Source organism: Equus asinus, chromosome 27 (genome assembly GCF_041296235.1).
Source record: "Equus asinus isolate D_3611 breed Donkey chromosome 27, EquAss-T2T_v2, whole genome shotgun sequence".
NCBI classification, from domain to species: Eukaryota; Metazoa; Chordata; class Mammalia; order Perissodactyla; family Equidae; genus Equus; species Equus asinus.
Window position 1 is genome coordinate 10,970,241 of NC_091816.1, and position 19,664 is coordinate 10,989,904.

A 19,664-nucleotide genomic window follows, 5' to 3' on the forward strand; every position below is an offset into this window, starting at 1 on the left:
AATTCTTCTGCAACTTTTGCTATATCTGAAAAGCCACATAACAGATGACCAGAGTAAAGAATGTTTTAGCACCATTGATAAAAGAATTGACATTCTTATCATAAATGTAGTTTTATTGGGTGAAAGCTATTTTGATGTCTTTCTTTCTTCTTTCTTTTATTGAAGTAACACTGGTTTATAACATTATATAAACTTCAGGTATATATCATTACATTTCAACTTCCATATAGACTACATCATATTCACCACCAGAAGTCTAGTTGCCATCTGTCATCATACACATGTGCCCCTTTACCCCTTTCTCCCTGCCCCCACCCTTTCCCCTCTGATAACTGCCAACCCATTCTCTGTATTTGTTGTTGTTGTTTTGTCTTTCACATATGAGTGAAGTCATACGATATTTGGCTTTCTTAGTCTGACTTATTTCGCCTAGCATAATTCTCTCAAGGGCCAGCCATGTTGTCACAAACAGTAAGATTTTATCCTTTTTTATGGCTGAGTAGTATTCCATTGTATACATATACCACTTCTTTATCCATTCATTCTTCCATGGGCATTTAGGCTGTTGCCAAGTCTTTGCTATTGTGAATAACACTGCAATGAACAAAGGGGTGCACACATCTTTTTGAACTAGTGTTTTCACGTTCTTTGGATAAATACCCAGAATTGGAATAGTTGGATCATATGGTACTTATATTTTTAATTTTGGGGGGAACATTCATACTGCTTTCCACAGTGGCTGCACCACGTTACATTCCAACCAACAATGTATGACAGTTCCCTTGTCTCCACATCCTATCCAACACTTGTTATTTCTTGCCTCTTTAGTAATAGCCATTTTGACAGGTGTTAGGTGATATCTCATTGTAGTTTTGATTTGCATATCCCTAATAATTAATGATGTCAAACATCTTTTTGTTTGCATGTTGGCCATCTGTATATCTTCTTTGGAAAAATGTCTGGACCCTTTGCCCATTTTTTAATTGTTTGTTTTTTTGTTGTTGAGTTGTCTGAGTTCTTTATATATTTCAGATATTAACCACTTATCAAATATATGATTTGCAAACATTTTCTCCTAATTACTAGCTTGTCTTTTTGTTTTGTTGATGATTTCCTCTGCTGTACTGAGCCTTTTTAGTTTGATGTATTGTTTATTTTAGTTTAATGTTTGTTTATTTTTTCTTTTGTTTCCCTTGCCTGAGGAGATATATTCAAAAATATGCTGCTAAAACTAAGGTCAAAGAGTGTACTGCCTATGTTTTCTTTCAGGAGTTGTATGGTTTCAAGTCTTACATTTTTCATTAATCCATTTTGAGTTAATTTTTGTGTATGGTGTAAGATAATGGTCTACTTTCATTCTTTTGCATGTGGCTGTCCAATTTTCCCAACTCCATTTATTGAACAGACTTTCTTTACTCCATCGTATGTCCTTGGCTCCTTTGTCAAAAATGAGCTGTTCATAGGTGTGTGGGTTTATTTCTTGGCTCTCGATTCTGTTCCGCTGATCTGTGTGTCCATTTTCATACCAGTACCATGCTATTTTGATTGCTATAGCTTTGTAGCATACTTTGAAATCAGGGAGTGTGATGCCTCCAGCTTTGTTCTTTTTTTCTCTGAATAGCTTTGGCTATTCTGGGTCTTTTGTTGTTCCATATAAATTCTAGGATTCTTTGTTCTATTTCCATGAAAAATTGTCACTGGGACTTTGATAGAGATTACACTGAATCTGTAGATTGCTTTAGGTAGTCTCGACATTTTGAAAATGTTAATTTTTCCAATCCACGAGCACTAATATCTTTCCATTTCTTTGTGTCTGCTTTGATTTCTTTCAACAATGTCTTACAGTTTTCAGTGTACAAGACTAACCTCCTTGGTTAAATTTATCTCTAGGTATTTTATTCTTTTTTTCTCTGATTGTAAATGGGACTGTATTCTTGATTTCTGTTTCTGCTATTTGTTTGTTAGTGTATAGAAACCCAACTAATTTTTGTACGATGGTTTTGTACTTTGCAACTTTACTGTATTTGTTTATTATTTCTAATAGTTTTTTGGTGGATTCTTTAGGATTTTTTATATATAAAATCATGTCATCTTCAAATAGTGACAGTTTTCATTCTTTCTTTCCAATTTGGATCCCTTTTGTTTCTTTTTATTGCCCAGTTGCTCTGGCTAGGACTTCCAATACTATGTTGAATAAGAGTGGCAAAAGTGGGCATCCTTGTCTTGTTCCTATTCTCAGAGGGGTGGCTTTCAGTTTTTCACCATAGAGTATGATGTTAGCTGAGGCTTTGTCACATATGATCTTTATTATGTTGGGGTACTCTCCTTCTATACCTATCTTATTGAGTTTTTATCATAAATAAATACTGATATTTTCATAATTATTTGTTATTGATTTTATTCTTCTCCATTGAATAAGAAATCCTTTAAATATGGCATAGATCATTAATCTAATAAAAACAGCATTAACTCCTTTTCTTGGTACTTTTTCCTCTTCTCTTTTAAATATATGTGTTGCCTAGTCTGAAGCCTCATAAAAGTATAAAATGTTGGAACTTAAATGGCCTTAGAGATCAGCCAATGAGTACAAATAAATTATTTACAGATAGGGAAAGTGTGGCTCAGAGAGGTCAGGTGGCATAGCTACAATTGCACAATGAGTTGGTAGAAGATATTAGAAGTCAGGTGCTCTTTCTACATGCTTAAAAAATAACCACCTCTACTGTAGTGTTGCTAAGCTTAGAATTATGCGAATGCTTGACAGCTTTTGTAACTTTGTATGAAAGATGCTACTAGCCAGAGAGGCTCAGCTAGCTTACAGACACGTAGCTCTGCTAATTCATGTCCAACACTGGGGATCTGGTTCAGCATTCTCCAAATGCCTATTGAATTCTAAGGACAGAAAGGCAAAAGGAGCGTGGCCTGTACTATCATGGAACTCACAGTTTGTTGAGGGAGACCAACAAACAATTAGAACAATTTCAATAAGCAAGGTAAGTGCATTATCAAAGTCTGCTTGAGACGTGTGACAGCACAGAGAAGAAAGAAGGACCCCGTGTGGAGGAGCCCGCAGGGCCAGGTAGTGTAGTAGTTTCTATTCCTGTGTAACAAATTACATCAAATTTGTGGATTAAAAAGCATATATTTTTTATTTCCATGGGTTAGGAGTTCCCGCATGTTGTAACTGGGTCTTCAGCTCAGAGTCTCAGAAGGATGTGGTCAAAGTGTTAGTCAAGCTGTGTTCCTTTCTGAAGCTCAGTGGTCTCTTCCAAGCTTACATGGTTATTGGCAGAATTCAGCCCCTTATGGTTGTAAACTGAAGTCTTTGCCTTCTTGCTGACTGTCAGCTGTGGCTGGTCAAAGCTCCTCTGCCATGTGGCTCTCTCACAATGTGGCAGCTTATTTCTTCAAGGTCAGCAGGAGAATCACCCTCTTTAGGGTGGCCCAGTTCCTTTTTTAAAAGTGTTTACTGATTAAGTCAGCTCCATCTAGGATAATCTCCCTTTTGATTAATCCCAAATCATTTGATTTGGGACCTTAATCACATCGGCAAAATCTCTTCACCTTTGTCAAGTAATGTAACCTAATCACAGGAGTGAAATCTCCTCATGCTCAGAGGCCCCACCCACACTCAAGGGGGAAAGATTATAGACGCTACATCAGAGAGGCAAAAATCTTGGTACTCATCTTAGAATTCTGCCTCCCTCAAGTGGAGAGTGGAGGGGTATAGTTAGAACAGGTTTCAGATGTGACCTGAATCATAAAAGACAAATAGAAGTAAACATCCGAAATGATTACTCAATTTTAGAATTTGCTTGAAATTATTTTTGCTTGTGTTCACAAGGTATAATTTTATTTAAGTCAGATTTTGAATATAAAGAAAAAAGAGAAATGAAATGGACAATTAACCAAGAGTAAAAAGCAGTAAAAAAAAAAAAAGAAAAGAAAAGAAAAGAACAAGCTTTCTTAGAATGAATGAATGAAAGATGAAGAGACCTGGATGGGACCTTAGAAGACAAAAGGTGTAATCTATCTGGGACTCTGTGTTCTCATTTGAAAATATGGTGATTATTTACAATATGTGAGAGGCAAAGGAGTAATATTCCTAACATATAAAAACTTCTTATAAAGTAAGAAAAGAAAAAGAAGAATCCTTGACCATAAAAATGGCCTAATGTTGATTGCAATCAACAGTTGAGAAAAGAAGCAGCAAATGGTTACCGGGCTCATTCGAGTGCTCAAATTCATTCGCAATTAAAGAATAATGATAATAGTTAACAATTATAATACCTCTCAACTATGTGCAGGCATTGTTCTACTTTCTTTACATATATCACCTCATATAACATGTAGTCCTACAGGATAGTTCCTATTATGGTCTCCATTTTATAGACACAGAGAGGTTAAGTTAGTTGTCAAAAGTCACAAAGTAAGGAGCGGCAGAGCCTTAATTCCACCCAGTAGTCTGGCTGTGCTCTAGCTGTCATATGTTCCTGCTTTGAAGACACTGAGAAGTCAACAATGATTTGGTAGGACTTCTTAAAATAATGCCTAATATTGATGAGGGTTTGGGAAAATAGGCCTTCTGCTATACCATGGGTGAAAATGGAAACAAATAAACCTTTCTGTAGAGGTTTTAATGATATGTATCCAAAATCTTTTAAAAAATGCATAGTCTTTAATGTAGCGTGTCTTTCAACTTCTTTAATCCCAATAAAGGAGAGTATGTCTGTATAAATATTTAGCTCTAAGAATATCTGTCAACTTATAGTAGCAAAATAAATTTTTAAATGGAAGCAACAAAGCAGAGATGACATCAATTATTTTGCACTCATTCATTGGAATACTAGCAAACTATTATGGCTGTATTTTATATTTTAGAATATTAACTGGAAAAATTACACTGTGTACTAGGATTCAAAAGCAGGTTATATAACATTATATATTGGTGGACATTTTTGGGTGTGCGTGAGGAACATTGGCCCTGAGCCAACATCTGCTGCCAATCTTCCTCTTTTTGCTTGAGGAGGATTGTCACTGAGTTAACATCTGTGCCATTCTTGCCCTACTTTATGTGACACGCCGCCACAGTGTGGCTTGACAAGCAGTGCTAGCTCCATGCCCAGGATCCGAACCTGTGAACCCTGGGCTGCTAAAGTGGAGCGCACAAACGCAACCACTACACCACCAGGCCAGCCCCTTGTTTTTTTTAAATCCTGCATATATGAATAACAAATAAAGGAGGTGGGAGGGAGGTAGCCTGGAAATATATTCACCAAACTATTAAGCGTGATACATTTGAAATGTGGTAGAATTATAGTTGACTCATGCTTTTTTAACTTTTATACTTTAATATATTTTTATTCAATAAGCATGATATAATAAGGAAAAATAATGTACGATTTAATTACATGCTCTTGTAAGACAGTATAGGATCCATGTTTTGTGAATTGTTCTCTGTGGGCAGTTGATCTCATGTTGTGACATCCACATTGAACTCAGAGTCTGGTGATCTGTCTTCTGCCCTTGGTTCAGTTACAAACTAACTCGAGAAAGGTAGAACTGGAAGAGATCTCAGAAGTCTAAGAGAAGTAGTGGGTACCACTTCTCTTTCACTGCACTGTCTTTCTGGGTTTGCATGGCTTTAGTTGTGAATTGGAGACCTGGATCAGCCATTTCTCAGGTCAGAGTGTGATGGTCACAAATACAGGATTTGGGGTTGAATAGCCTGTGTTCAATACCAGCTCTTCTGTTTCTGAGAGACCTTAAACAAAAGGATTGACTTTTTTGAGGCTCATTTTCTCAATTGCAAAATGGTAACTATAATAATACCCACTTCTTAGGCTATTATGAGGATTTTAAAATGTAATAATGTATTTTAAAGATTTAAAACAATACCTAGCTTCTTTAAGTCTCAACTAACACAAGCTCTTATCATTCTGTTTGTCTCTTTGGGCATGGAACCCTGTACTGACTCCCGTGTTGTCCTGTCCTCTGGCAGGAGAAGAAGTGGGATGATGACGGGCTGCCACAACCATAGTCCCATTTCCCCATCTTTGCAGATAGTTAAAAGCCTCATGTATTTTCCCTGATGAAGGAGGAGTTACTTTCTGTCTACGGCCTGCCCTCTGGGGAAATCACTTTTGCACTGCCATCAAAGTAGTAAACTATCCAGATTGACAAGAAAGGAACATAATTTATGAGCTGGGGAAAGTCAGCTCCTCATATAAATAAGCAATAATACTCTAGAGGATGCTGTCGATGCTGGAGTCACTGCTTGCAGAACCTAAGCAAGTGAATGCCTGGATGAGGATCCACCCATGCACAGATCTTCAGCCACATGTCACTCCGGGCTTGTGCAAAATCACAGAAGTAACTGATGGTCAGAGTTAGGATTACAGTGAGGATGGGACAAGGAGACAATGAAACAAAAACAACATGATGCTGGATTGGTGGGTGAAAGCCCTGTACCACAGCCCCAGGCCTGCCACCACCTTGTCCTGTCATATGCACTTGGGCAAATCTTGTACCTTTTCCAAGACGCAGGAATTGGGCCAGATGGTGGGAAAGGTATCTTCGGAGTCTGAGACCCTGTGAAGATAAGATTCAGGGTCCAGGGCCCCCGTCTTGGCACACTGAGGATACATACACTGAAATTAGAAGGTAAGATCTCAGTTTCTGTGGAAATGGTGGGGCAGACTTGTAGAGAAAAATCTCCTTGAACAACTGCCTAACCTTTCCTAGCCTGTGATCCAAATCTGTGCTTCCACCAGAGAAGCCTGTAGAGTTTATCAGGGATCTTGGACTCCCTAATCCCATTAGCAACCTGCCTAAGGATTTGGCCACATTCACCCCTTGCTCCCTTTCCAATATTTAAACACAATTAGGTTACATTTGGTTGAATTTTGAGGAGCTATTTTAAAATGGCAATAAAAAGAACTCATCACATTTAGCAAAGCCAAGTTGCAAGAATTCCAACTGTTCATTTGCACCTCTTATTGGTGCTCAGAGAAGCCATGGGCTCACATCACTCCAGTAATGCAATCCTGACGTGAGAAGAAAGAAAACATTGCTGTCTCTGCACAGGCAGAGCAGTTGTTACCCAATGACTTCCAGAGGATTCGGTCTATCAGAGGAATTCCATGCTTAATTTTAATATGCCACAAAAAATGCTGTTTTCCATTGTCATTTCAACTTTGCGGTAAATTGACAGTTGAACACTTTCCTTTCTTGCCTTTCAGGTAGCAGAGAGGAGAATTCATCGACAACACCCATCCCCTTAGCCCTCAGGAAATATCTACAAATGTACCACCACTAAAAGGCAACAAGCCTTTTATAGATTCACAGTGATTTATAACCTTCTATTTGTCTGCAGAAGGGAAAAGAAGACCAGTTTTCACATACCCTGGAGAAGAGCAAAAGGGAAAATGAAGAACTATCTGAGAAATGCTCCTGAAAATGCTGGAACAAAAGCGAAATTATGCAAAGACCCTGGTTAATCTCCATATCAATTCCATGGTCCAAAATTACACAGGTTCTGGAGAAATAGATTCCAACAAAAGCCATGGTATCCAGGTGAGGGGAAGCAGAGAAACAGGGTCTCCAGGCTGGCTTATCCATCTATATAGTCTAATTAAAAAAACTATTAGGGGTTGGCTTCTGTCCTGCAAGTTATTTCCCCGCTGATGACATCTCAAAGAGTGGCAAGGAGCCAAAATTGCCCAAGTGACTTCTTGTTTAACTCAGCCATTTAAGTGCTCATCAAGTGTTAAATTTAAATGTGTGAAAAGATTATTACGAACACACACACGTATCAGGAGGAAAGTGTGAATATGTGTACACAAGGCCACACATATAGGTCAAGAGGGAAATAGCTTCGGGGATGTTTAGAGATTTAGCTTTTAGCAAAAGTCATTTTTCTCCCTCCAGTAAGCCTGTGAGCTGTTAATAACCACTTTCTTTGATTGCCTTCTAGATCATCGTCCGCTGCCAAGTGCCCCAGTATGAACGCACAGACGCTGGGTCTAGAGGGGGAGGGGAGTTTGAGAGGGTCCTCATACCAGAGTTCTGAAAGCTTTCCCAGACTGAGTCAACCATGTCACTCTTGTAAGTTATGCAAGAAAATAAAGTCTCAAGCTCAGATTTCAAGAATCCTTCTTTTTAGCTTGAATATTTTTACATTCTGAGTAGTAAGAAGTTTGGAAAAATGCCCCCTCAAAATTCCTCATATGTTTCTGAAAATGTTATGATGAACTTACAATTAAAATATTTTAGAAATATGGTGAGATTGCCTAGAGAGTGAATTATTACAATAATTTATTATCTTGAGGACTAATGTTACTAACTTATTCCTTATTTTCTGACTAGTATTTTTTTGGTAGAAATTATGGACACTTTGACAGTTTTTTTTCCTAACAGGTAAGTGTGTGGTTGGACCAGATCCCATAGTTTGATCCAGATTTTAAGAGTGGAGAAACTCTGGCATAGTCTTTGTTTTAATACAAAAACCAACCAATGAGGGAGTAGAGGACACAGGTAAGATCAAAGACACAGGTGAGTAAACACAGGGGTCCAATACCTCCTCCCTTAGCTCCTCCCCAAGGCACATGACTTACCTCATTATTGACCAGGTGAGGAGCCTGGATCTATTGACTTGCTGCCGTTTATACCATTTAACCTGCCCATGAGCTTCCCAACCACTCCAATCAGCACTCAGGAGTGCGCCCTATCTCAAAGAAGGGCTTTCTTCATGTGCCTCTATTACATACTAACCCTGCTTTATTTTTTACCAAGACATTGAGTCAAAAGGAGATTTCTATCCTGCAGGTTTTGGGCCACACCAACCACTGTGGTGAACTGACAATAATCACCTTTGAAGAGTACACTAGTCTTCCTTTTGAAAAACTTGCCCGTATTACTTTCCCATAACCACTTGCATAATAGAAATAGTTAACTGATCTGAAAAGGAAGTCAATAGCCTAAGTCTTAAACATTGTATTTACTGAATACCCAGCACTCGAACAGGTGTTGAGTTTCCTTCCAAAGAATATTGAAGAGACAGCCCTTACCTTGAGTAGCTTGGAAGAGGAGAATCATCAAAACCTTACCAACAACCCAACATTACAAACAAATGCCTTCACTTTTATTGAGCACATAGTACATGCCAGGAACTGAGTAGGTACTTTACCTATATTATTTCTAGTTTCCCCAGCAATTCTCACAGCAAATTATAAGGACCACTTGATAGATGAGACAAATTATGATCGAAAAGATCGTGGCTTCTCAAATATCACAGAGAAAATATGTTTAAAAATTTTATAGAAATTTTCTGGTTAGTATACGTAATCAAATCATCACATTATACACTTTAAGTATATTACAATTTTATTTGTCAATCATACCTCAATAAAACTGGAAAAGAAAGTTGAAAATAAATATTGCTTTATAAATGTCAGCCAAATCTATTAGATATTTATTAACCTCCAATATCTGAGTTTCAGACGGTGATCCTCAAGCACTGGCGACTCTGAGTTATCCCCAAATGATGTTTAGTTATACAGTCTTAAGTCTTTCCCATCAAGGGCAAAGATCTTTTGTCCTTCTTCCTACTGATAGAAGGGAGAGAGGGATTCATCCTCCTGTAACTTTAGTGAAGGTGCTGATGGGAATGAGTTGTCGATGTTTTTGATTCCTAGTTTGAAACTTAGAACATTAAATTACCTTTATTGAGTTGCTGAGTGGATTGTCAGATGCAGGCTGAAAATAAGGTGACCAACCATCCCTGGCTGCCTGGGAGTGAGGGGGTTACCCGGACGCTGGACTTTCAGAGCCCAAACCAGTAAAGCCCCAGGAATACCAGGACAAGGTGATCACTCTTACTGAAATATGCATGCTTTTCATAGAGTTTTGTACCTGGACAGGACATTTTGAGTTTACCTGGTCCAATAAATACACTGTTTAGATGAGATCTATAAGGAGATTAACTTCTAGTGTGGTTTAAACATGAACATAAGTAACAGTATCCCACCATTAAAGTGTAATGGGTACTATTATATTTATGAAATGCCACACAGTTTGTTTTCTCTTATCTTAAAGTGTTCTCTATTTTTCTAAATTCCACATACTCATTTGGGACTTTGAGATTAGATCACCTCCCCAGGTGGATCCCCCAATAACATAACAAATAATAAAATTAGTGCTATGACAAAGTTCGGCAAAGAGAAGATGTGACTTGATCTTCTCAGAGACTTGCTTGGCTCCCACATAGCGTGGAAATCATCTGGAAAATCCCATTTGTTCTGTAAAGGGATCTGGAAAGCAGCTGAGGATACTGGTTGTCTTATGAGCAGGGCGTGTATCTGTGTAGTAAGGACAAGAGAGAGATACTGTAGCTAGGGATAGGCACCACATGGCAAATTTAAGCAGATTTCAAGGTTATACAACACTTCTAAGAGGAGAAATCAGGAGTAGGGCTCTAACCAATTGAGAGAAAAGAGACCACATGCTTAGCAGTGACAGATGACTACAAATGCCAGCAGAGTGAGCTGAGATCCCCAGATAAAGTCCATTATCTTTCAATGACTCTCATTGACAAAGAGACTTACCCAATCATCACTTCAGAGAGCAAGACCCTAAAGCACCACAGTAGCCTGAAGATTTGAAGGCCCTTCTCCATCCTCCTGAAGGCACGAGACCCTCTCACATACACTAAGACTCACCTTGGAAGGAGAAAGATGGAAGGCTCAACTCTGAAAATTGAACCTGAAGGCAATCATTACACACTGGAAAGAAATCATTTAAAAAAAGAAGCTACCGACAAAGTTAAATCCTCAACTATGCAGTAGGAAGGGAGCTGGTAAGAAAGAAGGTGTAATAATAAAGAAATAAGCAAACAGATAAGGAAATAAATGAAGGAATGAAAATAAAATCTGTTTTGTTTGATTTTTGCACATCTAAGTGATGGTGAGAAAATTTGCTCACTTGCTACAAAATAATCCACTAGAGGATTTGGAAATTATAGAAAAGTATAATAAAAGTATAACAATTTTACCTCCCAGTGACAAACATCATAAACACTTTGTATAGATAGATTAGATACATAGATAGGGATAGATGGAATTATAATATACATGTAAATTAAGCTCTATACACAATTATGTATCTTGATTTTCACATATTATGTTATTATCGTGGAACCATGTCTAATGTTCTTTAATAATTGTTAGTAGTTTTATAATAGTCAATCATCTGGAGAGACTATGATCCACCTAGCCATTTTATTATTGATAAACGTTATTTACCCCCACTGTTCTAAACAATGCTGTAGTGAACTTGATACATAGATCTTTTCCACATATTTGACTACACTTTGCTTTAATTCTTCAAACTGAAATCATTGAATGAAAGGATGTGAATCTATTTTAATCTCTTGATAGGTTTAGCAATGTATCTCCTGAAAGTTTGTACCAATTTCTCTGTCAGCAGCGGTGTATGAGTGCCTTTTCCAAAACACCATTGCAATAGACAGAATTAACAACTCTAAAATCACTAGATATGAAAAAGCTAGTACCCAGTTTTTGTTTGAATTTTTATTTTTGCCTTACATTGAGTTTGAATATTTTTATTATATTTATTAGCAACTTGAGATACGTGAAACGTCATTTCTACATTTTTTGTGTATTTTCTTTTTTATTTGAACAACCTCATTACAAAAGTATATTAAATGCCATACTTGTTTCATGTGTTTTTAACAAGTTCTTTCTCAGGTTATGACATGCCCATTTTTATTTTCAGATGGTCAAATGTCATCCACTGCCATATGCTGAGAAAATCCTCATTCTAAAATAACATAAATAAGTGGTCTTTGCTTTTATAGGTTCTGTAGTTTCATTTTCACATATAGCATCTTAATCTATCTAAAATTTTTCTGAACATAATGAAGTTTTTAGTTTTTTCTATGCAGTTGATTAATTGTCCCAGAAGCATTTACTTCCTTAGCACTTGGTAATCTGAGATGATGTCTTTATCAGAAAATAAACTTGCATATATAGGAACGTTTTCTGTGCTCTTTATTCTACTCCATTGATCTGTCTGATGATTTTTGTTCTAGAAAGAGATTATTTTAATTATTATAGTTTTATAATGTGCATCCATAACTTGTATTGCTCTTGTTTTTTTCCAAAACTTTCTTGGGTATTTACGCCACTGTACTATTATACTTTATCAAATTTCAGGGGGAAAAAAACAAACTTTGGGACTTCCATAGAAAAATTAATCTGGTAAAATTTTAAGTTATTCAATCTTATCTGTTAAGAATATGTTTTACCTCTCCATTTACTCAATTCTCCTTTTATTTCCATCAATAAAATTTTTAAGGGATTTTTATTTTTGTTTGTTAGATCCTGCATATATCCTTTCAAAGTTGATTCTAGTTATTTAATATTTTTGGAAACTATTGTAAGAATTAGAACTTTAAAATAATTTATTCCTGGATATATCTGGTATATAGAAAATACTTTTAAAATATTTTTATATGCCTGAGTTTCAGAAGTCTTCTTATCAATGCTAAGTATTTTAGGCAAATTTTTGAGGTTCTACTTCAGGTTGGCTATTGAACTATGTGAATTGCTTTTTCATTTTTCTTTTCTTTTTTGGTGAGGAAGATTGGCCCTGAAGTAACATATGTTGCAAATCTTCCACTTTTTGCTTGAGGAAGATTGTCATTGAGCTAACATCTGTGACAGTCTTCCTCTGCTTTATATGTGGGATGCCACCACAGCATGGCTTGACAAGCAGTGCATAGTTTACACCTGGGATCCGAACCTGTGAACCCTGGGCTGCCAAAGCCAAATGTGTGAACTTAACTGCTGCTCCACCAAGCCAGCCCCATCTACTTTATATTTTTAAACAGTTTCTGCTATAATCATAGTTTTCTTGTTCTATAATTGATACAAGGTTTTTCTACTAGTTGAATTAATTATAACAAGATAATTGAAGCTAAATTGTGTATGAAGTATTGGAACTTTAACTTCTTATGACACATATATAATGAACAAGAAAAGACAACAGTTTCCTACAGCAAACAAGCATGATAGTTTCAAGATTAATTATTCATTGAATTTCAAGTAGATTCTCACAGGAGAGCTTCCTGCAAACAAATGAGTCATGCTTCAATGTTCTGATGACAAGATACAGAATAAATAAAAATCTACTTGGAGGGACCTTCTCCCAATCTCACTCAAGTTTATGTGGCTTGTCTAATTCCTGTTTTTCAATATTTTATGTTTGGACTAGAATTGAAACCATTCTATAAATATTTCATAGATACTTGAAGAAAGAGAAATTCTTTTTATATGGATAGTAAATAAGTGCTATTCAATCATTTTATACCAATTCTCTGCTTAATATTTATTTTTGTCCACTTAAACATTAAAGATTTAGAGTTAGGCTAAGTTCTTTCCCTAAATTTCCCCTTACAGCTTGTCCAGATTAAACATATGGATTAGGAGGCAGGTTCTTCTGTTTAAATCCTGGTTCCATACTTACCAGTCGTGTCACCTTGGTCAAGTTAGTTTATGTCTCTAAAGTTAGTGTCTCCATTTATAAAATGAAAATAGCAGTCCTCTACATCGTTAGGTTAAGATATAATGGAAACACAGCAACTGGTACAGTGTCTGGGGCACCACATGCTCAATAAACATTAGTTTTATATTGTTGGCATGATTGTTCTTATGCTTCATTCACTTCCAATATTTTTATTTATACTTTTGATTATACGTTACACAGTACATGATTATTTGTTGACTGTGCCTAACAGCCTTACACCATGGCCCTCTCTGTCCATTTTCTGTTCCGTGCTTTGGATTCTATTATTGCTAACTCCAATTTATTTCTGTGGATATTTAGCTTATATCATCTTTCTTCATACTTTTTGTGTCACATACTGGGTCATTTTGTTCTGTTGTCATAAATCACTGTATGGATCTTAGTAGAGTATTTTAACCTGTTTATTACCTGTTTTCATAAGTGATGTATTTGGACTTACTTTTATAATCTTATTTTTTCTGCTTCCTTGATGTCTGGTTTATTTTCTGCATCAAACAGACTACATATTGTTTAATCTTGTTTTTCCTAATGTATTGCTCTTAATTTTACAAATAATTTTCTTTAAGTTAAAGAAAATGAAACAGATGTTTCTGAGCCTACTTTTGCTGTCCCACTTCTGCCCATCTGAATGTCTTCTGATAAGTGGGACTTTGGATCCAGAACTATTTTGATAAGGAATATAGATTTTACTGAAGTTTTTCTGGTGAGATGAAAGGAAGTATTATTACATTGCAACTGTAACAAACAACAGTTTAAAACATCCTGCTCGAATGACTTTATCTTTCCACAGGACTTCTCTCTTCTAAACCTCTCCAGTCATGCTAAATACTCTCTTCTCCCTATTTTCGTCCCTGAACCCCGTCAGCTTACACATGATACCTGTTCACTCCCTGTTCTACAATCTGCTCAGGCTCAAGCCTCAGGTTTCTGCAAGTGTAGAAAAAGCAATCCATGGGCCAGCCTGATGATGGAGTGGTTAAAGCTCCAAGTGCTCCACTTCGGCACCCCTGGTTGGTGGGCTTGGATCCCTGGCATGGACCCAGTCCACTTATCAGCCATGCTGTGGAGGCATCCCACACACAAAAAACAGAGGAATATTGGCACAGATGTTAGCTCAGGGCTAACCTTCCTCAAACAAAAAAAGAGGAGGATAGGCAGCAGATGTTAGCTCAGAGTGAATCTTTCTCACCAAAAAAGAAAAGAAAAAAGAAAAAGCAATTCACATAGTTCAATAGCCAACTTTTGACCATCTGTTAGTCCTTAAATATGCTTTTTGTGCATGGAGTTAAGAGGGAGTGGGGGGATTCAGTGCACCCCACCACACAGACTTGAGCCAACGTTTACATAGTTAACAGATTTAATAAAAATATGATGCTTGATTCCTCACTTCTATGAGACAGGGAACTAATCTTGCTTCTTTTTCCATTTACAATTCCTATTCAATATTTTCCATTTTTGATATGAGATTAAACCTAGGTTGCTATTATTATTTAAATTTGTATATTCCTCATATTCTCTTTCAAGAAACAGTTATATATTTACATGTAAATAAATATATTTGTTGAATTTATAATAATCATTTAGACTTCGTGAATTGTTGTGCTTCTTTTAAACTTTTCTAGAAATTGATCGTTTAGTTCAATAACAATACCAAAGAAAATAATGTGAAATTTATGAGCTTTCTGTACATATTTCATTTGTAGTGAATTATATTAAAAAGACATATAATTAGATGGATTTTTTATCTTGAGATATAGGTGATTACAGTGAAAGATTAAGGTCAAGGCTAGAGGTAAATAGCCAAGAAAAGAAGTTTTGGTCATTGCTCACAAAATAATCTGATGCATAGCCCAATAATATTATGTTTACTAGGTCATGAGTTATTAATGCTCCAGGTCTACTTTCAGAAATACGTTGGAAGTGTAGGTTACCTCTACCTGGACTGTTTCCCATTGCCCAGTGAGGCAGGTGGACTCTGTATGACATTGCACATGCATAGATGGAAAAATATGCCAGTGGACCTAGGTCAGAATTTTGTCGAGCATCTCCCATACATGGTGGATAGCAGAATTTATTTAGAACAAGCCTCCTGTTCCTAATTCACTCAATACTTTCCAGAATAATCTGCCTTTGGGTTTGGTATTTTCTACATGTGGCTGTCTGGACAGAAATGTGGTAAACTCAGACGCTAACTAATCATTGACATTAGCCCCTCTCTTATCAGAGGTTTATCAAGGCAGCTTGTGCTGCAACAGTGCTGCAGAGAAAAACAGCTCCTTGATCCCAGTTGATTGCAACAGCAGAACTTTTTGCTGATGCACAGTTCTGTGAGTTGGCTAAGACTGCTCTGCTGGTATAGGTTGGCTTTGTATGCCTGCTCGTCCTAGCATCAAATTTGAAGGAGTGGCTTCTATCCAGGGAAAGTTATTGTTATGATGATGGCTGCAGTGCAAGAAGCCTGACAGAAACTTTCAATGGCTCTTAAAGCCTTCCTCCGGAACAGCACACTATCCTTTCCTGTCACATCCCACTGTTCATATGCAGTCATATGGCCAAATGGCCAAACTGACATTGATGGGGCTCAATAGTATTCTCTTGTGATGAGGAAGAAAGAGAGAGTAAATATTTGTTGAGTAATAATATAATCTAACACAGTCTACTATCTTGGTCTAAAATATTGATGCACTTTCCCCCTTTATTCAAAAGAAATTCATAATCTTCTTGGGAAGAACACTCCAAAGACAACAGATTTGAAGTCCAGGATCCTGTACTAGTATCTACAGCAGGTCCAGATATGGCTCTTCTTGATCCTGACACCTATGAGCTAAAAAGAAAAGTTATGTATATCCTCTTTGACCACACAAAAACACGCTCACACACACACAAACACCCCCATATGAAGGTGAAATGAGAGCAGGACGACAGCAATAAACAAATCCATTTGGAAAGGTGAAAAATGGGAGGCCCAAAGCAGTCACTGGTCCATAACAACTCTGAATTCCCACTGGGCAAATGTCCCTTTGAAATTGTTTCCTAAGAAACAACCCAAAATCTCAGAGGCTTACAACCAGAAATAAATGTGTTTCTATACATTCTGATGTGCTCTGCAGGTCAGCTACGCCAACTTTCTCCAGGTAAAAAGTCAAGTTCAGAATTGCTCCATCTGTCTTCTTACTCAAAGTCCCAGGATGAAAGGACAGCTACTGTCTAGGGCGTACTGTTTCATCGTGATGGGCAGGAGAGTAAGTGAATTAGTGCAAACGTGTACATCTAATCTACCTACATTTAATGAACTAAGTCATTCATCCAAGCCAAGCATTAATATTATACTCCTCACATTGTGGAGGGAAGGGGAGAGAATATTTGCTAAAAAATGGTAGAATCTATAATAGAGGATGAGATGTTTTACAGAATATTTCCTCTTCCAAAGGAGCCCAGTGAAAGTAATCTTTCCTAATAGTGGGAGATCCCAGTGAGCAGGTAAATGTTCTTCATGTAAATTATTCTGTAGGCACAAGAATAATTATACTTACCCATTGGATAAATATAAAAAGGAAGTACATACAAGTATGTAAATTCCACTTTGTACAGAGAGCTGAATAACATACAGTTCAATAGAGAGTTGGAAATCAGTTTGAATTACCAACCAAAATAAGACAAAGAGACAGAATGATATAGATGAATTTCACGTAAATCTGGGCAAACCCAATAAGGTAATCCATAATTCTTTGTCTACCTGTACTGCCTTACTGGGAAAAAATAGATAATTCCCAGGGAACTGGACTAGGTTTATTTGAAAGGCCAATGTTAGATGTGCACAGAATTAGAGGAGAAAAATCTGCAAGAAGAATTAATGAAGTTACAAAAAGACAGATCCCATGGTTAGCAAAGTAACAGGTCTGCCTCAGAATAGTCTGTCTCTGGATAAAGTTGTCACAATATTTCCGAGCAACCAAGTACTGGGGTTAACATCAGAATTTTAACTTGGTTAAAACTATACATTAATCAGGGCTTGTGATAAATCTCCAAGAGCCTTAGGACAGAGCAGAGTGTAAAGAGAAAAAACAAGTTCATTTTTCCAACTTTTCAAAAGACGGAAACTTGGACAAGGCTTGCCCGAACGTGATTATGTGTTTATGAGAGTCGTATTCTTTGGCATTACAAATGACAGCATCACATCAGTGCATCCACAAAACGCAAATGCTCAGCCCCTACGGATACCAGGATGCTGCAATCATGTTACAAAATCAGATTTTACCTACTTTCTGGGTTGGTCCCTTCTTTATTTTTTAAAGCCTACCTTGTTGGCTGCATTTCTGAATCTACCTGGTAGCTGCTTTGATGGGTAAAAAGATACCTTCAAATCAAGAGAGAGATCATAAGGCTAAAGAAATCACACATCTGGCTAAGTCTTTTTAGAAAAATCACTGATAATTATTGAACTATATGAAAAATTTGTAAAATCTAAACTGAAGTGGCAGCTGGGGCTAGGAAGAGAAATTTAAGTGTATTGTTTAGGAAACTAGATATGACTATTTGCAGATCTCTCTGTTGATTTTACAAAGCTCCAAGTTTAATTTAAAGAAACACACCACACTTAGGTTTCATCAAGGAATAATATTTTGTAATCCTTCTGGTACTGAGAGGTCAGACCAATAATGCTTGAATTAGGCATACCATATGCAGACAAGGCAAGGTAAGTGAAAATGAGAAAGAGGAAGATGATTGCAAAAGATAAAAGGCACCATTTTTTTCTTCATTTGACATGTATAATTAGCAACTAATATGTGCAAAATACTATACTCTATGTATATATGCCTATGTATTATATATGCCACGGAGAATATCAAAATAAGGCAAACATAGGCTCTTGCCTCAGGAGCTCACACTTCAGGAGTGGAAATAAAACACACATCCCCTACACACACGACTCTAATATGAGGTAGAAAACGTGAACATTGAAAAATAATTAGTAATTTAAAGTACAAGACAAGAACCGGGAAAATGATATTCCCTGAGCTGAAATGAAACCCAGAAGGCTGAAAGAAAGATATAAATGTAATATCCTGAAAATGGAGAAAAAATATTAACTTCTAATAAAAGGTCCACACAGATGAGCAAAGGAGAAGAGTTTTGCTGGCAATGATAAGGTAGAAAAAATTAGAGCAAGAGGAAAAACGTTGGAGAATGTAGAAAAAGGGATTGTTTCAATTATTCAGGTATGTGAATGTTAACTTAATGATTTTTGCACATTGATTGAGATTAATGAAATTATCACTGCCTGACACTCTCTGTAGTAGGGTCTTTAAGGTAATTGCAAATGTGATTAGAAACACTATAAGTTAATAGAATTTCAAGGAAGAGAGAAGAAAATCAGACCAAGAATGGATGAAATACAGATGATATAGCATCTGTTGTGTATATTTACATTTAAATAGAGACATCCAAATTAACATAAATGATATAAATGTATGAATATACACTTAGGACAGTTTTAGAAATGAAATTGCTAGAGGATCTTAATAATTATAGATGAGTTTTTTCACCTTTGAAACCTGAAATTCATCAGCACAATTTATCCACCAACTTGCAATCATTTCAAAGACCCAGAAGACGACATGGCAGATCATCCTTGTTTTCTAAGTGTCAGGCACACTTAAGTGAATTCTATAAGGAAATGATGTCATATAAATAATAGAGAAGCAAAAAATGTAATCTTATAGTGTCATAATTAGATTTTACCTATTGTCCCACACAATATTTCCGTTCTTTTCCATTCCGTTAGAAATATATGTGGATGAAGGTCACACACTGACCATTCTAATGTACCCAAAGATAACTTTTCTTTTTTTTTACCTTCTTGGATGAAGTAGCTCAGTGTTGTGATTATTTAATTCTTTCTTTCTAAAAAAGAAAACTCTTAAGATGGATTTTTGCCTATCTTAATATTAGAAGTACTTATCTGGCTGCATCTCAAAGTATTTTTTTTAATGTACAGCTTTCATTGTTCTTGTATTACATTTAATCATAATTCTAGCTATGATTCCCTCTCTTATTTA